This window comes from Opisthocomus hoazin, chromosome 1, assembly GCF_030867145.1.
Source record: "Opisthocomus hoazin isolate bOpiHoa1 chromosome 1, bOpiHoa1.hap1, whole genome shotgun sequence".
Classification (NCBI taxonomy): Eukaryota; Metazoa; Chordata; class Aves; order Opisthocomiformes; family Opisthocomidae; genus Opisthocomus; species Opisthocomus hoazin.
Window position 1 is genome coordinate 118861689 of NC_134414.1, and position 26450 is coordinate 118888138.

Here is a 26450-nt window from a genome sequence, read left to right on the forward strand (position 1 = left end):
TTCCCTCCAAGCCTGACACCCATGCCTCGCTGAAACTTCTAGCTGTGCAGCTGTAGGAGTTTACTGCATTCCACAGCTCAAATGTTTGGATGGAAAGTAAGGCAAAATATGTAACTAAACTTGTTTAAAAGAGCAACAGATCTCTAGGAAGCTATGAAATTTATGGTGTGTCAAATATGTGGAATATAATACACTACAATCTTTGAGTACTCCATCCTAAAATAAGTGACAGAACAAAAACAAATGTTCACATGCAGCCTTACAGAAGGAACATTTCATTAGTATCATCAGAACACAAAGACTGTTTCACAAGCTTAGAGAGCAGTTATGCCAGTTCTTATGCTATCAAATACAGCCATAACAAAATAAAAAAGTCAAAGTGTTTCATCCAACTGCAAAAAACAACCATCCTCTCAGGCCGGAATTCAGCCAATGCATTAACTTTGAATACATACATTGAACACTTCCAGAAACAAAGCTAAATTAGAAATACAGATAGACCTATGATTTTTACCTTCATCCTTCAATTCATAATCAAGCAACCCACTGAAAGACTTCTTGCTTCCAACATGCCTAAAGGTGGAGACATCTCGCCAGCCATAGCAGTATGGGAAGCCAAGAGACCAGCCTGCTGGCAACATCTAAACAGCGCATGAGTGGCATGTATTTGAAAAGTTTGCTTTAAAATTACAGTAACGCAGTATGCTTAACATAAATAAACTCTCTTAGGGAAAGGAAATTCAGCACTAGTTGGCTCAGATGACTACAGCTGGTAAATTGCCATTTGAACTGGTTTCACTTTATCACTATTTTATATTCTCCAGGTCTAAGCACTATATGGCTCACAAAGAAAAAATACTGCTATAAGTTGTTCAAATCTTTGGCATAGATCCAAAAGGTCTGCTGGTTTAAAATCTACACACCCAGGAGGAACTATACCTGACTTTAACTGTGACTCAGACACTTCTGTTAGCACTGTAAATATTCTGTACTGGAGGGAAAATGTCAGGACTCTTCCCAGGAAACTATTCCACACTTCCATAGTCAAAAGGGACATCTCTGCTACTAGCTTTTCCACATTACTTAATTTTTTACGAATGACAGTGAGGACATAAAATAACATCTCCACATAAATATTCTGTAATGGATTTTGGACCAGCTGAACTAAGACACAGCAGGTTTATTCCCTAACCGGAGCCCCATATTGACGGTAAGCTTTCATCTTGGGGGGGCACTGAATGACGAACGCTCCACTGAGAAGACAAAGTCTTTCAAATGACTTCAGTGAGGATCTGGAGACTGGGCCAAGGATTTAAGGAATACTATCATCCGCGCTAGTAGCAGATTTTGGTAGGGGCTAGGAGAGTTGTTTGGGCTTTTTGTTTGTTGGTATTGAGCAGGGTAAATGAAGTGCCATACTGAAGTCTTTACGGAACCTTTGCAACCTTCAGAGACTCCAAGTTTTAAAACAATTTCTATCTGACATGACAGCACCAACCCAATCTGTACACGGAAGTTGAAATCCAGTATATTTCTTGTGCCTGCTATGAGCATAGCTTCTAACAATGTTTCAAACATAACAGCAAACAAAGTCTTCCCCTACGTTTAGCAAAAAAATGGAAAGCTGCTGGAACACAGTTCTTACTATAAGGGATCCCAAGAGAAGTCTTGGTGCTGAATCCTTTTTCATATGGTTTGAGGTTGCAGAGAGACTCTGATTCCCATGATGCATGTGCAGGTTATGCTTTGTCACAGGAATCATGTGATTTTAGTAGCTGGATAAGAAATATGATCTAATGTAAAGAGCAAAAGATGATGTCAACAAGCGCGTTCCTTACAAACCCCATGGGGACTTAATAACCTCCATAAGACAAAGCAGATAAAACTTCATATTGCTAATGCAAAACAAAATAGCTTCAAGTTCTGAATATTAAAATAGATTTTTTGAAAAGAAAAATATTTTTAAAGTTTTTTTTAAAGAAACACTTTTCTATAAAGAATTAGACACTGTGCAGATTTATGATAAAAAACAGTAGAAATTACAATATTTTAACTGAACTCTAAGCATCTATGTTTGTAGGATTCTCTTCTGTCGTCATTTAACCTGCAACAATCTTCAGTTACATGAACTTGCTAAAGAAAAATTAGGTCTATCTACCAAACATTTACATCAGGATCAGAGGTCACTGTCAGATCCTGCCTTGTGTTTTCAAACAGTATATAACACCCAATGTAGTTATAAATTGATCTCTTTTCCTTACATTCATAACTAATTCATGATCATGAAGAGCAATATCACAGTCTTGCTACTCACTCTCCAGATAAATTACATGATGAATGTAAAGGAAATTAATTATTTCATGGACAAATTACATATCTACTTCAAAAGTTTCCTCACACTTCTTGTCTCAGTCAACAGTAATTTATGTTTATATATAATGTATATTTGTGTACTCTCGAAATTAAGGCTTCTTTTTCTTCTTATATAGATGACTCCTCTGCAAGCATTGAACTCATCTTAAAACTAGTTTAAAAAAAGACAAAATAATATTTAGTTATTTTTCTGTATACTACAGTCACGAAAGGTCACAGTTATTCTTTCTGGAGAAACAACATTATTTCACATAACTGTTATAAAAATACAGAATTTCTACATGCAGAAAGATGTTAATTAAAAACGCAGTTTCTCCCTTTCCTTCATTCCCTTATTACTGCCTCGCTCCCCTTTCTTTCCTCTTTTTTTTGGAGGACATTTGTGGAACTGTCAATGTGTTTCTATCAAATTGTCTTTCATAATGTTTATGTTTTTGCAGTCAGTTGGAGCCCAAATTAAGAAAGAATTGATTTATTCTTAAATCACTTCTGGTTTATGCCAGACAGAAACAATATCTACACTATCTGACGACATACAGGCGTGGGTTATCCAGAGTACAACGCGGTGTTGTAGGATATGACCGCAACATGTCCTCTTTGCCAAAACTGAAGGGAAAGTGCAAGAAATGCGAGTCCTCTTGACAGTTTTCTTATTATTATTTTTTTAAATCTTAACCAGAATTTTTCAGTTTCTGTGACTCATGTCTCTTCTATCTTCAATAGATTAGACTCTCTATCTGGGATATATTTTTTCAACATGTAATTTTTAATTTTTGTCCAGACACTGTGGTTCATAGAACAACATCCTACTAAGGGTGCTTTATGAAATACACAGGTTAGCAGAAGAATCTGAATACTACATGGCCTCAAATGGTACCATCTATCAGGCAAATCAGAAATTTAGTTGAATAAGAAAAACAAGGAAAAAAGAAAAAAAAATATTTTCATATATTATTCTTTTTCAAAACGAGACAAAATAATGCTAGATTGTCTGCATAAGGTAGTCATTCTCTATCTAGTTAAAAACCTCTGCAACATAGACAAAGTCAAAGGAATTTTTTAAGGAATTTTTCCCAGCTTCACCTTAGTTGCATATTTATTGATAAATTTCCCTACTCAGATGAAAAAAATCTCTTTGTCAGGAATACAAATACTGGTCCTTACTTTCATATTCTAGTACAAATAAGACAGTCCTTAATATTTTTTGCTGTAGTTTATGGGGTTTTTTTCATTTTCAAAGTGAGTATTATCCAACATTTCACTGTTTTTCTGATAGAAGTTACTGTCTAAAACAAAAATATGTCCTGGTTTGTTTCAAAAAATCAGCAAGAATATGTATTGCACTAACTGCAGTGAATGCTTGTTACATCTACTCAGCTACTTATTTGTTTAGATTGCTTTCATAAAGTACAGTTTTTGTAATCCTTATGACTGCCACAAAAACACACGTAACTTATGGATGCAAGATAGAAATACTAAACATTTAGAAAACAGAATATACTGTGGAATAGTTCCTGTAACATACGTGGCCATCAAGCGAACTTCAAAAATAATCATTTAGCCAAATTAACTTTGCTCTCTCACTTGGAGTTTTTTTGTGGTTGGGTTTTCTTAAACTTGTAGTAGTTCTAATCACCCGAGATTTGGTGGCTGGATGTAAAAGAATTTCAGAAATCATGACCAGATTTTACATCCTATTTTGCTAGGAAAACTATTATTTTTCCAACAAACAGTAAACAACCAACTCAGTGACAAGTTAGTGGGAGATACAATGACACATATACACTATCGATTCCAGAAACTTCTCCAACAAAAAATAGCATTTTTTTTTCTTCTATTACAACTATTTAATGTCTTTAATCTTAAACTGAACATGAAGTATAACACACTCGTCCTTAATATACACACTCTGGTTCTGGGGCTCTGTTTCATAAACCAGTTTTCTTCTGAGATGTATCCATTTAGGTCATGGACAGAGATTAACTGGGGATTATTCTGAGGTTAATTCATTCAGTAGAAACCCCCAGATATTCAGCTTTATGACTGTGACACGCTTTGTAGCCAAGGCATTCTTTTCTAAGTGGTCTTATAACAGACTTAGTGACAGAAGTTATCATGGCTCCATTTAAACAACTCAAAGTCCCAAAATGAAGTTTGTAAGCAGAATATACATTAGAAATCTGCAATGTAGGACACTGATTTCACATCATTTAGAGATCTATAATTTGGACAAGGGAGAGAGAGATTAAAAAAATGCAGAAAGAAAGATTGCTTTCCTCCTATTGTATCAGAGCAGTTTTTTTCTAATCAGGCTGCCTCAGGCTGCCGATTCTGCCTGCCAATACATTGCTGGTTTATCCCATATTCCTTTTTAACAGCAGTTTCATCCTCCTCATCTGGTTTTCACTTTCCCTATTAACAGGAACAGAAGTAAAACCAATCAAAAACCAAACCCCATACAAGTATATCTATAAATTGGCTCAGAAAATAAATAAAATAAAATAAAACCCATGTAGAAAGTCGTAACATTAAAAACCAAAAATACTAATTACAAAATGAGACAACGTGGCAAACAGAGTCACTAAAGTTAAATACGTTTTTCATCCTTGGGAAAGCAAAGATGTATAGCAGTGGTGCCTTTTGGAAATTCTTCTTTTTTGAAAACGTAGTGATATTTTCATTTCAAATAGTTACCTTATCCTGCACTGGACATCCAAGACTAAAGAAGTGCATGCTCCTACGACTTAAGTTAGAGAACCAGACAAAGTCATAAGAGATCATTTTTCCTACTGCTGAGGCCCACTAAGTTACCCTTTACACAGATCAAGTTAAACATGCAACTTGGTTTTTCAGAATATGGGAGTAGCTGAAAAATTTCATTTTAAGGACATAAGCAACGGTATAATTTATTATACATTTCTGAAAAGCTCAGATTTCATTGCTCTTGTGGCAAACATTTGAATGTTTGGTGTTGGAGCAGATGGAACGTTTTACAGCAAGGCTTTAATTCCCAATCCAAAAGGCATTGCTTTTGCCTCTGGTCAAAGGTGAATTTATTCCCTCTGCTAGCTAGCTCTGTCCTGGGGCTCTCCCTAAGCAGGTTCTGTCAACTGCGCTATGCTTCTGCCAAATTACGTGATGATTTTGTCATGTGGGCTAATATTCCCCTGTGACTCAGTTTTAATCAAATGCATAAAAACGAAGCATTGTTGAACAGCGCAGTAACAAAAACAACTGCTTTAAGAGATAAGAAAGAAGCACATTTGGGTTTTAAAACTTGCGCACGCACAAATGTAAAAACCCTGCCATGCCTCTGAAAGGCTCTGCTCTTTTTTCTGCAAAGCAGTTACTACAGGCACTGTAACTCACACTCCTGACTAACTTTACCTCTGAAATATTTCTTATCATAATGATAAGGAATATTTGTTATATTGGAATTTTCACTTTGGACCAAGGGACTGAGTTTAGTATGGGTGAATTTTAGGGCTGTTGTCTCATACATACTCCAGCAGTGTCCAACTGACTTAGTAGAGCTATACAGTAACTTGAATAACAACCTATACAAACTTCAGGATAAGCTTTTAAAAGCCAATGACAGCAGCAAGACATAACTAGGGCTACAGATGTAAGCTTCTGCTGAGGGATCCAGATCCTGAAGGTTTTGCAACATACTAGTACTATACAGTAATGAAGATGTTATTACCTGTTATCTCACTGAATACACATATGTACTGCTTTTGTGATGTACTACAGAAGTACCCGCTATAGTTGTACAGGAATAGCGTCTTATTCTTTACAGAGAATCATTAAATAAAAAATTAAAAAATATTAACATACAAGAACTCAGAGACTGTGTCTAGGTTAGCAGATGGTTTATGGATGGATAGTGGCAACCCTGTAGAGAGACACAGTTGATGCTGACAACGCGTGCCCATAACATACACTTTTCAAGGCCTTTTATTTCAGATTAGCTCTAGTCTGGCCCTATGGACTGAATGCCCATTTGCAGCTGGAGTGCATTAGTTACACTCCTGGAGTGTGCTAAATCTTCCAAATCTGACTCCTAGTTTCATCTGAAAGGAATCAAGTAGAGGCCCTGCAAAAGCTCCACATGACGTGAACCAAAGCACAATGAGAAAGAAAGAAAAATATGCACTTCAAAAGCATGCTTTTGATTCAAGCTAACACACTAACAAAGATGCACCCTGAAAATACATATGCATTTCTCAGCCCACACGCATATGCACGTAAACATACATGTATTACTAACATAAATAAGAAAAGTATTTCTAGCACAAGCTGGTGGATATAATTTACCTGCTTTTGTCATGAGTTCACCTTCTTTGTTTACCACAAGCCAGCATAGCTTTATCAGGATTCATTTGCCCACTATTGTTTTTTAAACTTCAATCTAATTAAATTTTTAAGTCTTTTAATAAGCCTTATCATGCAATTTTTTTCTCCATTAAAATTTGATCTCACAATAGTGATTCAATAATTTGAAACTAGTTAAAATTGTTCATTAGCATGGAATTCTGAATACTGAATTAGATGTTGCACATGCTTGTAAAATAAATGTTGCACATTAAACAGGTTGGTGTTCTGTAATACCACAGAGCTCATCAAGGAAAATGTCTGTGTACATTTAGCTTACAATCTTGCCAAATACACCAGCTGATTTGCCTTGACAATACTTTCTTCATGTAAATAACAAGTGTGTTTTATTTCTCAGCAACAATGGCAAAATTAACTTTAAATCACAATTCTTTGATGCTACAAGACCAAACTCAAAGATGAACGTGTGAAAATACTGGTTTAGAAATAAGAAAGTACTGACCCACAAAACATCTTAGTACAACTGAAAAGACTGAGAAACCTAAGGTTTCATATGTAAGGATAGGGGAAAAAAAAGTGCTCCTGTATTTAGTCATTCTTACTCACTACAGAGAAATTAGAATTTAGGGAGATTAAATACTCAGTACTCAAGATCTCTACATTAGTTTAGAAGATGCTATACTCAATTACAGCCAGCAGATACTTGGATTTTTTATTTTAAATTCAAGTTTATTGCTCATTTGCAAAAAGACAGTTTCCAATCTGCATCTGTAGCACTTACCAACTAAAAAGCATTATATTCGTAAGCATGCACCGTTGCTCAGGGTTTTACACCGTACAACTTGTGAACACATGCTCACATTTGGTCACCATCTCCTCTGCTTTATGTTCATGTATACTAAACAGTGAATGTTCAGTACATTCAGGACGGTGTACACTGAAGAACAATGCAATTGCACTGTGCTACAGCAGATACCGCAGAAAATATCTTCTACCCAAAGACTGCAGCATGTAAACACTTAGAAAGAAATTTGGTTTATCCCTAAGGAGTTCTGTTAGCTGATGCAGAGTAAGACCCATGTCTTGGTGGGATGTCTTCACTGTGTAAGTATCCCCGAAAAAATCAGGACCTGGCTTTAAATTCTCTGCTGTTCTGCTAGTTTAAAAAAACCCTTGTATTTCTGTCTGTACGCACAGATTGTGTCCACCACAGTAGTATTTATGTATGTATCCCATCTATATTGCAGTAGCTGAATACTTCAGACAGATGCTCTGATATTTCAGATGCTCAGAATCATCTGATGTTTACAGTAATTAACGACATGTGGGATACGGTGATACAGCGAGCACCAGCTTTGAAAAGCCCCTGTCCACAGTACAAGTCCACAAGTCTTTTCAGCTGACAGCGTTGTTGGGAATGCAGGCAGTCTGTGTTAATGCGGAAAATGTTTTCCATGGAGTTCTGAATGAAGAATTATACTGAGAATGCATTTTTTATGTATATCAAAGAAGTATAACAATGAGAAAAGCTAACATTTAAAATGCAAATCTGCTAGTGTTGCGTGACACAGTGTGAGATATATCTCAAAGTCTTAAGGTCGACTAATTGAATTGCCATTGATAAGATGTCACTTAAAGAGACATCTCTGCAGTGAAACATGGGTTTGCTGTAAATGACCTGTCATTAGAGCCATGGATAATGTCCGTGTCCAGACTGAAAAATATTGTAGCTCCCAGCAATATGCGCAGTAGGAGTTAAACCAGGAAGAACGGTAAGAAGTCGGTGTACGCAAACCATCAGAGAATTATGCCTCAGGTGCTACATTAATTTACTTGTTGGCATACATTAATTGAAACCAATCAATAAAGCTGGTGGTACAACAGAGGGAATGCAAAAAAGTAATCGACTGCCACACTTATTCATTTTAAACTTGGAAAACAGGAATAATTTAGTCTAAGATTTTTAATTTCTGTCAATACAGATAATGGGATTATTTATTTATTTTCTATTTGTTCAGCACTAATTATAGTAACTATGATGCCTTTCAGCAGCCCTCACGTAAATCCCAATATTCTGATTAGCAGCTGTTAACTTGCATAAAATGGGAGTGACTTCTTTCAACTGAGAAGTTAGAAAATACACATTTTTGCCTCTACAAACAGTGTAATCATTTTGCCACACTGAAATCAACTATATTTTTTAATAATTATAAATTTGCTGTCAACTTTTTTTCCATTTATGGTACGCTAGCTTTCAAAATCTTTCATTCCCAAAGGTAAACATTACAAAGTAATTGTCTAAGAAGCACATAAAAAGCTGATACCGTTCTTTTGATTTTTTTGCATTAAATTTGCTTAATATATTCATTCTGTATGTCCAGTGTTGACTGGTATAGCTTTTAATTTTTAGTCTAGGTTGTTGGGGTTTTTTTTCTTCTTTTGCCTATTTTTAAACATCTACCAGAAAGCTTCTACACCTTCATTAGCTGTTTTTCTATTTACTACAATTATTTCTATGAGCTCCACATGTCAGTTCTCCAAGACCACACCACCTAAAGAAAAGAAAATGGAGCTAATTCTGCGTATGTGGAGAAATGCACGCACAATTATCACCCTTATTTCATGAAAACTATCTGTCCTTACTGATCTTCCATTCCCAGTGAGATCAATGGAAATCAAACCACTGTTATTCATAACTGCTTTGCACAAGGAATGGGCATTTACCTCATGGTAAACATGGTGCCATACACTCTCATTATGTCTTGGGTGGCATTGAGTTTTCTCAAAATCCGTCCAGAAATGAACACAATCTAAAAATTTAGCACCTGTCAAATAAGGAACACATCCTTTTGCATTTGCAGCAGCATTACTTTCCTTCTGATCATGCTCAAAGGCATATTTGCTCTCACTAGTATGTCTTAATTTTTCATGGTCTGTTGATGTCCACATAATAGTGCTAAAAATCAACCTCCAGACAAAGAACTGGATCTGCAACTGTTGTCCTTTGGCACAGGTTTATGAAAACCATGTAGCTGTACACTACAAAGTTGATTTGTATTGAGTGTGATGCTGGCAAGCTGACTTCGTAACATTGTTTTCCCTCGTTTGGGGAGGCTTGGGTGAGACATGAAAGATGCTATACAGAAAAAAAAGACACAACTTGCAGATACTGATTACTGGGCAGGGTACTTATTAAGAGATGGTCCACACTTGGCAGATTTTTCCCACACTGACATGTGTTTTGCTTGTAAATGAAATGAACCATCCAGTTACAATTTCTGTGTACGTATATCCGTCTCCAGACTCTTGCTTCATTTGGTTCTAAAACATCAGTTCTACATGATTATTTTCTAATGCAGTCTAATTACTTTTGATTCTTAGGGAAAAAAAAGAATTAACTATTATCTTTTTGTTAGACTGAAGACACCATAACCATGAAGATGTTACTTCTACCAAAGATTGGTAGTATAGGTGAGTACTAGAAGTACATACAGTGAGGGTTTGCTAATGGTGGTGCTGTTGCTTGACAAGCCTGAAAGTAAAATAGTAGTTTGCATCTGACTGGAAGGCCAATATTCTGTGAACTACGGTAAGTTTAATGCAGGCCTTTTGAATTACCTCCCGATTACTAATGTCGCAGCGAAGATTTGTGAAATACTGAGCAACCCTATCGAACACACTTAGGTTCTATCCCATTACAATGCTGTACAAAAAAGTGATATTATGGATTATACATTTTTCAGCAGGAGCTTTCCAGACAGAAGTTAATTCAGTTCCCAGAAAGGAGAAAGTCCTGGGTGGCAATTACTATGTAGCATGTGAAACTGAATCCAAGGACTGAACCACAGATAGCTGCTACAGGAATTAAACCAAAGAGTTAGGCTGAAGCTCATTTTCCCTCTCTCATATTCTCTAAATCTTATTCACAATTAACAATTTCAATAGTTTGAAGTAGTTAGAGCCTTTCAGTTTGAAGCCTGGAAGGAACAATACTGAAATATTCAGTCATAAGATAGTTAGAATTGAAATATATGGACCATAATTATAGAAGTGGAAATGTATACTTCCATCCTAAACTTTACGTTTTGTTTTTTGTGGTTTTCTTTTTTAAAAAACATTGGTAAAAGAAAAGGGTCTGTGGCAGGCAACAGAAATGTAATATTCTACATCAGACTGCTCAAAGTTTCTGCAATTTATGGTTACAAAGCAGGATTCAGAGCCAGCTGTTCAATATGTCCATTAAAGCAAAAAATCACCTTTATGCGTTTTGCACTACTCATTTAAGATACTAACAATGAATGATAACAGCTAAAGACATTCTAATTCTCCTTTCTTGCAGTGATGAAGGCTAAATACTTCACTTTTTATTCAGTCCTGCATAGTTGATCAACTTCTGAAGTAAAATTGTTTCATATAACTACTTTTATTGGAATAGAGGGGTTTAGTAGCTGCATTTGCAAGGGACAGAGCAAGAGCCAACTTACGGATTTGTTTCATGACAGTAAATCTAGGCAATGGTCTCACATTTTCTGGAACTACTACCAATAGCGACTACACCTTATTTTATTTTTTTTTTCCCTTCCCTCTCCTTTGAAAATTGTGAAGCTCAGCTTCTTCTGGAAAATGTAATAGGTGGATCCTGTGGATGACAGCAATGAACAACTCGTGCTGTGAAGCCTCTCTTCTTACAGATTCGAGTTCTAAAACCCTTCTCCAGTTCTATTACAATAATCCCAGTTGCAATTCATTCCCCTTCATGCCAGTCACAGTGGAGTACAATGCACATCATTAGGGCAGCTCCATATTTCCCAATTTCCCACCAGCATAGGCCAAAGTCACCCAGAGGGACAAACTAGGAAAGGATCTGGGACTGATCTGGAGCAGCTCGCTGCTCATTAGCCAGCCAAGAAATACACAATGAGCAATCATTCAGCAAGACTAAAAGAATAGATAAATACTGTGCAATATGGACATTAATTTAGGTCTCTCTCTCTTCTCCTCCGCTACATGTAGGAACTCAGATATCTTTGAGACCTCAATCTCTCCAGCAAATTCAACTGAGTAGTTAGATAGCAAATTCCAAGATCAGCTATAAACAGAGAATGACTGTTATTGCAATTGCTCAAGCTTTTTTTTTCCTTACATCTTTGAAGACAATGTCAAATTATTCCAGTTACAGGTGCTAGACACCGCGTATGTTGGTTAACACCACTCTGAAACCCAGCACGAGTAACAGCGCGACTGAAAGTCATTTGTATTGTATTATCCTCCTCTCAGAAAAGTTTCATCTTAAAGACTATGGCTTTACCAAATAACTTTGCAAAGAAGCAAGCAAAATGTATCCTACTCTGAGCTGTTAAGTGTCCTAAGACAAACAACAATGAAAGAACATATTTCTTATCAAAAAGAGACAAAATGGACAGACAAGAGACCAAGGGATAATAATATTATTAAAGGCTTACTGCAGTAGGACTTGTTCAAGCTGCCCTTGTCAAGAAAAAATACATTAGCAGCTTTGTAAAGAGATGAAGAAGGCCAGAATGGACCCAGAGCACTCTGGCTGTATGTTTTGTCTTTTAATATACAATAATGCATTGTAACCTCACTTGGGAGAGAAAAAACCCCACCTATAAGCAAGTATGCTGTTTCTGTAGGACATATAATACTTGAATATCCTCAACCTAGTGTTCGAAGTTTACATGCAAAGATTCATTTTTAAAGCATTGTATAAATGGCTTCACAATTTAATTAAAGGCTTATAAGCTTTATGGAATTAACTCTTCAGCATGTCCTGTTTACCAGCTTGTAACTACAAAGACACTATTTCGGGAACATTAACCTCAATCATTCATTTGAATCATAGCTTATAATTTTAAACTTTGAAAGGTATCTTCCACATAAAATTACAAACAAAAAGTAGATTTCAAGCACAATGTAAAATAACTGCCTATCAATCTTCCCCACCAGACCTTCCACGTTCATACAGTCTTAGCCTGCAGATCCAATTATCCTCCAACATTTGCTGCTCAACCATGCTGAGATTATTCACCGTCCCTCCAGTTAGACTGTAATAAAAGGTCTGTAGGTGCATTTACACTCAGAGAAAAAAGGTATAAATGCTAGCATTACAGTAATCTCTTTTCAAGTTAAATGCACAGCCATAAACAGTGCAGTCATGAATCAGACTATTTCCAGGTACTTTATCCATTCATTTACATGATATTTAGACTTGCCAATGTTAAAAAAATATCTAGGTGTAGCATACGTACAAGATGAGACAATTCTTGATCCAAAGGCCTTACAAATAAAAGTACTAATATCACATGGGACATATTTCCTCCTGTGCCCAGACAGCCAAAGTGTGGCACCAACATGGATATGTGATTACCCTTTGTAAAGGCAATCTCAGCTCCTTCTCACTTATGGTTTTTTTTAAGCTCGACATTTTAAGAACGTAATCATACATGCTGAAACTGCACTGACCTCTAAGATTATATTCTGCACAAAATTTGGCAGCCTTCCTGCTTCTCAGAAAAAAAAAAATAACAGCAGATTAACGATAAAATGATTTCTGATATTCCAGTCTTCATGGTCTTTGCTCACTGCAGTGGTTGTACGTCATGACAAAACAAAAACCCTCTGCCACAGGACATTGGTGTATGTTGCCAAAAACGTCAGAACCACAGTTTGCAGCTCAAAGCTGCAACTACTTGAACTGCAGGAGTCATTTCATTAGCTGACAGCTGCAATAAGCTGTTCTTTCTCTGTGTGGAGAAGCTACTGGTGGGAGGTACAATTCACACAGGCATACTCCATGAATCTTAAAGAAAAATATACTTAAGAAAACATTTACAAAGAACTGTGCAATATCTTTCCTATTTATTATCCTTACTCTCTTTGTGCATTCATGCCTTCACATTTTGTAATTCAAAAGCTCACAACAGACTTTAAAGACATGGACAAAATTCAGGAAAAACTCAACTACTTTGTTCCAATTTGTACTATTTCTGTTGCTCTAGAAAATCCAGATCCTCGGTGTTCCTTGATGATATATTTCTAATGAATATATTCCTGTTGACCTAGAGAAAACAAAACTAGGTGCTTTAGCTACAGGTTGAAACCTAGATGATGGTGTTTATTTACTATGCTACTGCTACGTAAGGTAATACAAAATTGTAACTTGGTACGTAACTAGCTGAAAAGGACACTAACACTTTTCAAAACCATATGGTATTCGTAAAATGCACTGTAGCAGTGAACTATATTCACATACATAGACATTTTTGAGCCTTTAATGCTGTGATAACCTTTAGTCTCCTAATCATCTATGGAAAGCAATGGACTGATAGTAGTAATGAAAGTGGTGGGAGTAGACTTCAGTGTCACAAACAGGTGTTTGCCAGCCATTACTGAGCCAGGCAGGTAACAGGCCTTCAGATTCACCTTTTCAAATTACGTATTTTTCAAACGATTTTTCTGGAAACCATTGAAAATTGCTGGTGGGTAATAATGCAACCATATACCTAGCTTTGTTTTTTTCTTTAAATGCATATTATGTACTACACTTGAACCCAAGACAGGTGTATAATCTCCATTCTCATAGCAAACCTCCATTCCTCATCAGCAGCCTATTGCTAAACAAACAAAAATGCTCTGAACAAAAGTGACATTACCGTTTGTCTTACATAACGTTTGGGATTTAGTTTCCTGGGTTATTTTTGAATTTGTTATTTTTTTGAATTACACAGCATTTTCTCCTAAACAGTCCTCACTAGCTTCACTTGAATAGGACAAACTTTCTATTTGCTTGTCATTTTTTTTTTTCTTTCTTGTTTTAAAATCTGGAACAGATCCCACTGGGAAGCATTGACATGCACATTTCACTCCTGAACTACAATCATTTTACCTTGGATGATCAGTAAAAAACAGTTAAAAAACTACTTCTATTTGAAACAGAATTTTGGAGAAGGGTGCCACACCTCTCCTACGGACTTCGAATTAGCTGTCACACACCCAGAACAGTCTCTAATACCAAGGACACTCAGAAGCAAAGCAGGGCAAAACAGGCACCTCAGTCCTGCACTTCAGCAATGGATCTAGCCAGTGGGTGATCAAGATGGAGCAGCATTTAAGGTGATTTAGCTGCCTGTAGGAGCAGCCCTTATCTGTTCAGTTTTCTGAGCCGTTTTAAGATGTTATGGAGAAGCAGAAACATACATTGCCAGGCTGACGTATTTCCATTACTTTTCCCCAGAATTACTCAAGAGAAGAGTATCTGTTCCACTAGAGGGAGGAGCAGGCTCAGGAACTGAATTTCCAACTAGCATTCCAGTGCCACCTACAAAACTGCCTTATTCCTACGTGAAGGATGGTCTGTTGTCACAAAGAGATGAAAGGGTAAAACTGGAACATGAAGGTCCATTTATGCAGAAAAGTTTTACAACAACAATAAAAAAAAAATCAAAAGAGGAAAAAGGAATCTCACCTGAGGTACATACAAATTTTTGGTTTTGTTTGCTTTTCCTGAAAATGGGATGCATTTTTTAATTACAAATCATATCTTTCATATTATATTTAGATTTCTAGGTCATGCTTTCCTTTCACATTGGGATAAAACTACCTGGAACACAGCAGCAATTTTTAGCTTACTTCCTCTCTTCTAAAAGACTTCACACAGATGCTGTTTTTCATGTATTCTCTCCTATTACTCATGTTTGGTAACAAGCACTATCTTCATCTGAAAACAGGTACATTTAAGAACTTATAGATTATGAATACCTTGTAAAGTATGAAGATACAAGTATTTCTGAATCTAGTACTTTTCCCCAAAATATATCTGATATAGAACAGACCTAGAGATTGCAAAGGTTCAAACTTTTCCCTACCAACAGAGGCTGCCCAGGGAGGTTGTGGATTCTCCTTCTCTGGAGATATTCAAGACCCGCCCGGACAAAGTCCTGTGCAGCCTGCTCTAGGTGACCCTGCTTCGGCAGGGGGAATGGACTAGATGACCCACAGAGGTCCCTTCCAACCCCGAACATTCCGTGATTCTGTGAAAACTCATTAACTACAAAGCCCACATGCCAGAGTCTCTATATATGCACCTGCATATAACTACAGGGCAACTCACTGTAATGAAAAGATTCAGGTCATTCACTACTGAAACTATTTTTCGTTACTTTGGTTGGGGCAAGTCCCGTGACTAATTAGCACAGCACAAAGGAAACAGGCTCATTAAAACAGCTGGATCTTATGCACACAAGCAAGGCTACAAGACACGGCTTTAGTCCAACCTATCCATCTCACCTGCCAGAAAACAGCTGTACCAGAAAAGGAGGACATTTATGGAAGAGCTGGAACCTGGCATGTATTCCTTTCCTCCTCACCCTCTGAAAGAGTGGCCAGACTGATGTACAATCTCCCACCTTTATGATCTTTAGGGCACTCTGTGATGGCATTCATGCGAGTGACTTCTATACTGTGCTAAGCATGGTAGCATGTTACTGCCTTCTGGTTGGGTTTGACTAGCAGCTATCACATTTGAATCTTCTCCCTGCTGACTGAGAGATGGTCTTAGAATAAATCAACCTCCTCTATGTTGTGTAATCAACCTAGAGAAGACTCCAACACAGAGGAGCACTGTATTGAGAGAGGAAGGCGCAGTTAAATGTTGGTTCCTAACTCCTTAGGCAATCGGTTTCCCAGTGCATTAGCACATACCCCTAGAAAGTCCTGTCTCTTACAGAGGTTGCACTTTAATTTTTATTGTAGCACATTCCATCAGGCCAGAAAGACAGAGACTATATATTGAGAGCTTGAAAAATTTCTGGCTATCCTGAGCCAAAGACATTAAGCTCCCTGGATACTAAGACAGAGGCCTTGAACTTGATGGGATGCAGAGTAGGGTCAACATGTTTATGGCAGCCCCAGCAGGAAACGTGCTGCATGATTTCATATTGCCTAGTGTTTTTTAAATATTTAGACTTTCACGCTTCTCACTACTGTAATTCAGCCAAGAATCAATGAAACTCTGAATAACTGAGGTCAGCTGAAATTCTCCTGCCTTCCCAGAGATGTGTGAGGGTTTGAACAACTCTACCAAGCATCATGTTACATTATAGTCAGAATACGACCAGAAAGAGTTTCACAGTCATCCACGGTCATCTTTGCAGAATGGGGCAGTACTGTCTTGTACCAAACTGCAAGACACGTTTAGCGGTTGCCTTCGTTATAGGTTATTCCTGATGTCAGGATACAGATGTGTGTAGTCTGAGATTAGAAATGCACTGCAGAGACATACAAAGGTCAGTGAGAAGAAATCTGTATTATTCCGCTATTCCTAAAGTGTACCGGTTCCCCTTCTGAATGTCGTGATCAGTGCTGGTAAGTACATGAGCAAAAAAAGCTGTAGAATTCACACCCGGTTCCTGTTGTCAGAAAAAACATTCTGAATAATATCATCCACCTGTAGCTGGGCGCTCTCTGGATCAATACAAGGTTAAGGCCACTGCCTCTTTTGATCTCTGCTGATTAGCACAGAACTTGTGGTCTCATTAGTCAAGAGTCAGGTGATGCTTGGCACAGAGGGCACTTCAGCAACACTAGATTATGAACTATGTAGCCCTCCAAAAAGTATCACACTAAAATGGATGCATTTTGCTTTGCAATATTCTGCATGCTTTGACATAGATCAAGTTCAGTTTCACCTGGTTTCATCTTTTAAAGTGCTGCTTATTGCTGCAAGATGCATAAAGTGAAATCATTTCACTGCCATGAAACCAAGGGGAACAGATACAAAAGAATTATTGCCTTTGTACTTCAAGCTATTTATTGAGTGAAACAAATACATATCCATTATGACTTGTCCTAAAATCACCATGAAAGGACTGCTAAGAATTTTCATTAGGAAAAAAATCAGGGAGGCAATTTGAGTCTACAGCAAATTAGGCACTTTTCCCATACAAATATATATGTGTGACCTCAAGTAATAAGAGAGTCACTGCAACGACAGTAGAAATCTGGTCTAGCAGAGTTAGGATAGCTATTCCTGAAAAACAAATTGCAGTATTTAAATTAACAATAAGTAATTTCTTTTTTATTTTTTTTTTTTTACAGAAATACCATTGTGAAATATGCTGTCAATGTGAACAGACAGTTGCATAGCCACACATTGGCGCTCCCACACATGACATTGAGGAATGTTAGTTGAGAGAGGAGTTGCGGCCCCTAGAGAAAATCATTCAGACAACCTACTTCAACCTTCTCCTACCAAAGATTTTGGGAGAATTATTACTTATTGGAAAGAGTTCACAATCAGGATGGTTGCTCATATTCTGGGCATAATGTGAGAAATTAAAAAAAAATATGAAATCACACATTGGCAATTTACATGCAAACACAAGCAAAAATATTTTAATTACATAAGCTACTGACAGAAGCACAACACCCCCCTCCGATCAAGTAAGGCTGAATGCAGATGATGTTTAAGTATGGCAAGGCATGAAAATGTCCATCCTTTTCTTCACCATTTATGCTTAGTACATTTTAGTATTTGTTACCAGAACTTTTAAGACACAAAAAAACCAACCCACTACTTCAAAGCATGTCCCCGCCTGGACACGGTCGTGTGCAGCCTGCTGTAGGAGATCCTGCTTTGGCAGGGGGGTTGGACTAGATGACCCACCGAGGTCCCTTCCAACCCCGAACATTCTGTGATTATACCTCACCTGTACAATTCAAAATTGAAACTTTTGTATTTCTCAAGTTAAAAGGTTATGGACAGAACTCTGTTCATTTGCCTAAATTTTTTTTTTTTTTTTTAACTTATTTTGACTGAGATTATGCTTCAGAGTACAGAAATACCACTTATTCTACAGTGTTCAGGAGCTAGGAAATTAAAATCCCAGTTTGGGTAATGTATCAAAGACAACTCAAATGATGCAGTACTCTTCATTCCACTACAACAGACCACGACTGTAAAATTTTTGAAAATGTCCTTTTTTCCCCCCTCAGAAGAGAAGAGGGATGCTTCTTGGTCTTGCTTGCCATCTAGTTGTTCCCATGAATTAAATACATATTTTTTGTATGTTGATCCTCTCCTTACTATGACTGCTTTCCATAATGATATTTATTAAAGCACAAAGGCAGTAAGCTGTGGATTACTCCAAAATATATTTCAGTGAACAAAGATAAAATTAACTTGCAGTGTCAAACCTCCATGCAAGATGAAGCATATTTGAACCCTGTAATTCCTTCTGCCATACTTTCCATGCTCTCATTCCTCTCCTATTACACCCAGAGGAAGCGTTCCTATCTTTTCATGACATAGTGTAGACAGTTCAAAAGTGTGCCTTGCTTTCATCCATATACAGCACACCCAATCTAAAAAAAATTATTGGAAACAGTTTTTCCAGTGCTTCATTTCAATGCCGTAGGCAGTCAAACTTGATTACAATACCATGATATAAGAAGTAGCGATACATTTTAACTTTCTGTAGGTCTTGTGCATGCAATGTTTTCAATAACAGCTTTTTTCTTGATTTTAAAAACATTGAGAAGTTCTATCAGCCAAAAATACTTAGCTGCATCAGGGGCTTATCTGGGGACTGAAGGTGGCTTTATTTTATTCAAGTATTTCAGCTAGAATTGAAACAGTCCTGTCTGTCTGCAGACAATTTGTTTCTTTTTTCTGTTTAATTCTTAACACAGAAAGGAATTTTTTTTCCAGTCATCAGCTATGAAAACTCAAGTGTGCATTCAAAGAGTCGAGTCACGTCCTTAAATGCATTTATCGCTAATAAAATTCTTGAGACAACTGAGGTGGATCTGAAGCATAAACTTACAGAATAATTTATCCGAGTCACAACTACCACTGGTGATAGAGTGAAAGAAAAGCTTCTGACTTTCAGCTCTTAAGTTGGGAGTGGCAGGAGTCACAGTTAGAAAAAGTTGAGTAAATTTGGAAAGTTTTACAAGGAATCAAAATGAGCCTACAACTCTCTTGTCCAGCTGTTCTTAGTAAAACCCTACTCTACAGTCTCTGTGTTCTTGGAACAAGGGCAAGTTACAAACACCACTGCCATTTGTTTAGATTTCCCTATTTGCCAAGGGCAGCACCATATCCAGTACATCTCCTCCTGTAGTTGAGCGGTCTGTGCTTACGTGTATCTTGTTTTGGAGGATCACTTTAATTTCCATGTTTATCTTTCTGGTGATTCCTAAGACTAAATTATTTTTGGTGCGGAAATCTTAATGAAAACTGTAATGAAGTTCCTTAAGTCTTGTTTTTTCTAGGATGTGCTGCAGAACATTAAAAAAGTGTGATTACAGCAACTTAATGCATGTATGCTCACAGCCAGTGTTCTGCATTAACAAAGGTTTTCCCATTATCTTTCTACAATTCCCTTTTAGAAAGCAAAAAGCTAGAAGAACAGGGAAAAAAACCAACCCTGAATACTTAATTTACTATCATCTCCGAGGTCAAACAGGCACATAAAGTACTAGAAGCAAAGTGTGATATATTAGATCATATATTAAAATACAGTTCTTTTTGAATATTATTCATCATTATTCATTATACTGAATATACTCACCACTAGCAAACTTGTTAGTTGGAAAAGTTGTTGGTAACTGATTCATAGTTTACCAGATGAGTCAAATTCTTCCTTACGCTATTTTTAGGAGTGGAACAGACTTATCGTTCTGGGGAGTAACAAAGACACACACTGAAGTTCACTCTTTGTGCCCCCCATGCAACTGTTTCTTCTTCCAAGCAGTGGCTCTAAGAGGGAAATCCAGAGCACGCAAGGGAATTTATGTAGAATCATTTCCTCTAAATTGAAGTGATATGGAAAAAAAACCCCAACACATTCTAATTGCAATTGAAGTCATTTCTCTGTTCAGCCTGAAAATTTTTCCTGAGGGATGGGGATGATGCAGAACTTCCTCAACTATGGAAGCTAGACTAACTCCACAGCAATACAGAAACAAGACGAAAAGGCTTTTGAACTCAGTGCCACGCCTTGGCTGGGAGGAAACCCTGTGGTCTGAGCAAGGTGAAGATCCAGGCAGCATGAACTACAACACAAACCATGGCAGCTACTTTACTTCAAAAGGCTGAGGAGAAAAAGAAGGAATGATACATAGTGCAAGAACTGCTTGATGCAGAAATAAGGGACCTCAATTCCAGCTACATTCTTGCCAGAAAATCAGGTTTCATGTCTCTTGCTTTCCCAGTAGACACCTCATCAGCCCTAACTTTAACTATTTTGTGTTATGGTCTGAGGAAGCTTCAAGGAAGATAAGCAAGCAGCATCTTCCATCACTATTGTGCCAGGCTGCAAGGAGAAAGGGATGACACTTGAGGACAAGATAGCATGTAAGAAAGGACTGTGATCCAGGAACTTGAGCACTTAGCGGAAGATAAGACTTTCTGGGCTCTGGTTGCTACTCCTTAGATCAATTTTCAACATTATAACCACATGGTATTTGTCTGAAGCAAGCTGTATTGTAGGGAAGTCAGACCAGAATTACCAGTATCTCCCCTAGGCTGGGAACAACCAGTAGGCTACCAAGACTGCTTCCTGCCAGTTCATTATCTCTCTCCTGCCATACTCGTTTTGTTGGTGTAAGGATCAACCTACATGGACTCTGAGGAGCAAGAGGTGAGCTGAGTAGGGAAAGAGGACAAATACACTCAATGTTTTCACTACTGACAGAGAAGAAAGCTAAAGGACACCTAGGGAAATAAATTTATGAAAACATAAGAAATTCTCATAACTTGGCAGACCTGGAGCACAGACATGGAAATGGCCAAGGAAAGACAGATGACATAGGACTGGAAACAAACAAACAAAAATGTCCTTATGGAAGTTACACGGAGATGACCAGGGAAGGAAGGAGGATGATACCATGCACTTGGACCTCCAGATGGACGAGCACAGATCAATGAGTGGAGAATTTTGGAGGACACAGTGACTTAATTAAGGCAAAGGACTGATGTGTTTGGCAGACTATAAATTGATGGTGGTGAGAGAGTACTGATGGGACTGATAATTAGAAAATGGATAGGGAATGAAAGATCTATGGACTGAGCAGTTCAGACAGATAGAATATTATAGGTGAAACGCAGGATATCTGTTAAGTCTCTTGCAGACTGAAGAAATATTTCACTACGTCCCCCTGTGTGCTGGGTAAGGATTACTGGAGTCTTCTGAAACCTTATGGTTCTGCTGCATGTTTACCCTTACTTGCTCAAGGTATGTATACTTGCCTTACAATTTTTTCAAGGGTTATAGGGTTACTCATTTTCTCTGTCCTTTCTATAGCCTTTTTTTTCTTTGTTTAAGGCTATCCTGTTATAATTGCAGAGGAGGACACACAATGTTTCTCTTCATATATCTATTGTGTGATGCATCACTTTGATAAGCTTAGAAATTTGAAATTGTCTAAACTATTCCTTAAGAGGCCATTTTCCGTATAATAAAGGCAAGTATGTATGCAAATCCACTCAAACTGGTTGAGTTATAGTATTATGGAACACAGAAAGAGATGGAAAAAACATTAGACCACATGATCCTCCTGAACCTAGAACCAAGTGCTGAACCTGTAATTCCACAGGGCTTGAGTAATACATGTAAATATAAAGCGTTCACACTACTACCAAGAAAGTTTACTTTTGACCTGCAGTTATTCTGTTATTTTCCTCAACAGAAGAGATCAAAATATTTAAAGTTCCTGATCTTGTATGTTAACAAAGATGCAGCTAGGAACATAACAAGGACATGCAGAAATATACTAGTACAAGGACATATACTACATATGTTAAAAAAAAGTGATAATCTGCATTTTAAGCTACAGAAGAGGCTATCTGGAGAAGATACACAGGTAGAAAAAGTAAAATTTAAGACCACTTTATTAATTCTTCACCTTTTTCTTCCACAAATATGGGTTTGTAGCCCCCGATGGATTAAACACATTACATATATAACTTCTGTCACCTGCTACTGGAAAGTCCAGGTCTGGCCCTAAGAAAAACAACATGAGATTGCTAGATGTTTCTGAGGACACCCTTAAAAGGGCAAGTGTAAAATTTGGGCAACCAAATTTACAGTTTCACAATCACTTTTATGTTCTGACCTAAGGACTCCTTTGGTTGACATCCAATTCCATCCCAGAAGGATCACAGCCCATGGAATTCCTCTCACGTAAAAGGTCAAGAAAATCATATAAATCCCTTCCTTCCTCCCATCATCTTTTTTTTTTTTTTTTTTATACACTTACCTGTTGAACCATACAAGTTTGCTAAATTTATACCTAGCCATATGCCACAACAAACAAGTCAGGGAAACCCAGACTCTCATTTCTTATGAGACCCTCTACTCTCATTTCTATTTAGTACTTTACACTTGAGGAAAGTACACAGCATTTGCTCATCTGTAGACAAAAATTTCCTGCAGTTTCCTCAAAAAAAAAAATAAAAAAAAAAGTCTGAGTCTCCCATGGCTAACACACTTGCTTCTATTACTTCGGCTGAAGTTCAGATGTGCTCATGGGCCTTGAAAAGTTACTTGAGGGAAACACTTTGTAAATAAGATGTCCATGTGAATTATGTTGCTTATTGTGGTCCAAATCCAGTTGCAGCAAGAGACAATATGAAAAGTCTACAGAAAAAAAAAATCAATAAAAATTACAATAAAACACAGGAATAGATGAAACAGCATCAACAGAGGAAAGCAACAGAACTTAAACATCCTTCTCTCTTGTTAAGAATTTAGTTCTCTTTAAAAACCTACTGGGAGACTATGCCCAATAAACCTTTTGTTTACACCTTGGTGAAGACACTCGCAGACACCTCATTGCAAAATTGGTCAAGTTGTCCTCATTTCTCCAACATTCAACTGGTCAATATTTAATATTGAGGATTCAATATTACCAAGGAAAGCAAAAGGTAAGGATTGCAATTTCCCCTCACTGACTAAAAAGTCAATCAACAACAGCCAAGCTGTCTCACATTGCCACAATGGCATCCTTTGTTTTTATGAGGATATTTATGGAAATCAGTGGAGCTTCTGGGCAAGTGTCAGTCAGGGTACCAAAAACACTTGCAGGAATCTGTTATTGCAGGGGCTTGGGACACAATTGCTACACAATTTGCAGAAGTTTGGCGGTGTTTGCTGAAAGACTGCAAAGCAATGAACCACTCTGAGAAACACTTGAGTAATATTATTAGCTTTCTGCCTTTCTGCCTTGTCCCTAATCACCAAATGCTGGGTCTCTTTCCACACTCTTACAACCTGTTTATGCCACTGGAATGCCCCTGCAATTTAAGCAGCGTAAAATCTAAGTAGAAAACCTGCATGCAGACAAACATAAAATGAATGAAGAAAAGATGCACACAGAAAAAAAGAATCAGACATTATGTTCGGAGATCAGCCCTACTACTCCATAATATAGCAGGACATTCTTGACTGCAGACTGCATCCATCAAAGGCTTCTTTTTCCATTAATGAAAAGTATGAACTTCAGCTTAATAAGAAACCTTCTCAAATACCAGATCGTGCCTACCTGTTTAGACTCAACACATATCTACAGCCCAATGGTCTAGGATTAGAGAACCGCCCCTTCTACCCACACATCTGTGAACACAGGTATATCACAAAACACAGTTTTGCCCCCCAGAAAACGCCTCTAAAGTTCTTCAGTGTACTCACAACAGCCAGCAACTTTAAAGATTTCTTTTTTGTAGCTAAAACGTGAAATACGAGCAAATGAAATTAGAATGACAAACATCCTGAGCCCGTTTAAATCCATTTCTGAGTCATCGGTCACTAATTAACCTTAGCGCATCCCAGCGAACATGCGGGAAAAAACCCCTAACCTACAGCACTTCACGAAAGATCCGGATACTGCTCCTGATCAAGGTAAACCTAATCGCACCCTAATTTTCACATCTGCCAGTGTTCTGCCTTTCTCCCTACGCATCCCTTTTTTATTATTATTTATTTATTTTAATAGCTTCACGCTCAGGTACGGCACCACTTTCTGCCACCCCCCCCGCACAGAAAGCGCCGTTTGCCGCTAACCCCCGGTTCCCCGCCGCCGCCCGGGCCGGTGCGGTCCGCGCAGCCTCCGCGGCCGGGGGCGCAGCCCCCGGGGGGGGGGTCGGGGTGGCCGCGCTGCGGGTTTGCGGCACTGCAGCAGCCGGAGCAGCTGCGGCAGCGGAGCCGGAGACCGACCTCCCGCCGCCTCCGCCGCCGCCCCCGGGGCTCTCCATTGTGCGGGGAGGCGGCCGCACACCCGCGGCTCCCTACCTACCCCCCCCCCCCCCCCAGCGAGGTGCTGGCGGGTGCGCTTTCGCAGCCCCCCTCCCGCGCGGCCACTTTCCCTTTCTAAAGATATTTATACACCCATATATACATATTCCCCCCAAGGTGAATTTCGGTCTCCGCCCGCCCGCCCGCCCGCCCCGCGGGGGAGCGGGCGCCTGGGTGGGGGGGGGTTAGAGCCGGGCGCTTCCCCCTCGGGGCTGCTCCCCGGCGGCGGGACCCCCACGGGAAGGGAAGCGAAGGGGTTACCGCCGGCGCGGAGAAAACAAAAGCCGGCGCTCCTCGCCCCAGCCGCCCGGCTGCGGAGACCGCCCCGCCAGAAGTTGCGGCGCGGACAGCCCCCTCCCCCCCCCCCCCGGCCCTCGGAGGGCAGCCCCCGTCGCCCCGGGGGCCGGCGGGCAGGGCGAGGGACGCCGGCTGCGCGGCGGTAAAACTTCTTTGTTAATAGCGACCGAGCCACAGGGCGGCTTCAATAAAGGGGGGAAGACGCCGTCCCGCGGAAACCCCCGCAACTTCGCAGACAATAAGGACGCCTCCTCCGGTACCCGCAGAGAAACTTGTTGGGCCCCCCCCCGCCGCCAGCCCTCCGCCCCCGCCGCTTTCGCACCCCGCTCCCCCGCCGTCACCTCTCCCGGCGCCTCCGCGAAGCCGTCGCCTCGCCGGGAGCCGGTGCCCGGCGGAGCGGCCCCCGGCCCCCTCCCCGCGGCTGCCGGCGAGACCCTCGCACCGGGCGCTGCTCTGGGAGGTGGGGGACTTACCCTCCGCGGGCCGGAGGCTCTCAGAACACCGGCCGGTCCATCGCCCAGACGGCGCCCCGCAACTTTCCTCGCACCGATACGTCTCTCCGTCTATATGTAGAGGGAGCGGGAGCGCGCGTAAGGCGCCGAGCCGCTCGGGAGACTTTGGAATAAAAAGGGGGGGGGGGGGGGGGGGGGGGATATGAAACCCGATTTCTTCCCAGTATCGGGACCCTGGAAAAATCAAGTCCTCCTCCCGAGGAAGGGGATCCCCTCGGACCGGCCGCCGGCGCTGCGCGGAGCGGGAGGCATCGCGCGCGGACGGGGCCCGGCGCAGCCCCGATTGGCGGCCGCGGGGCTCCGCTGGGTCCTACTGCCCGGCGCCGGGCGGCCACAAAGCCCGGCCGCAGCCGGCGGCTCCGGGGAGGGCGCGGGCGGGGGGAGCGAGGGGGGTGCCGCGTCCCGTTTAATTGATTCGTTACCTCGGGTGTCGCAATATGTGTTGCGATGTTTAAGCGGGAGAGCCACGTTACAAGCCGATGTCATGCAATCTCCCCTGTCGTAGGTGCCCTTGCAGGGCTGTTGTGCAGCGTGCTGTGAGAAACGTGTCTGATTTTTAAAAAGAGGGCTTTATTTGTCTACAGCTTCTTTTCTTTTCCTGCACTGTCAAAATTATCCG

General features: G+C 39.6%; 1 protein-coding gene across 1 annotated transcript in view; it reads right to left on the minus strand.

Moving 5' to 3' along the window:
* Positions 1–25959, minus strand: part of ROBO1 (roundabout guidance receptor 1) — a 750394-nt gene extending 724435 nt beyond the window's left edge. The window contains exon 1 of the mRNA XM_075434010.1: positions 25793–25959. The gene's annotated coding sequence lies outside the window, so the exon portion shown is untranslated. The remainder of the gene's footprint in view (positions 1–25792) is intronic.
* Positions 25960–26450: the final 491 nt, after the last annotated feature.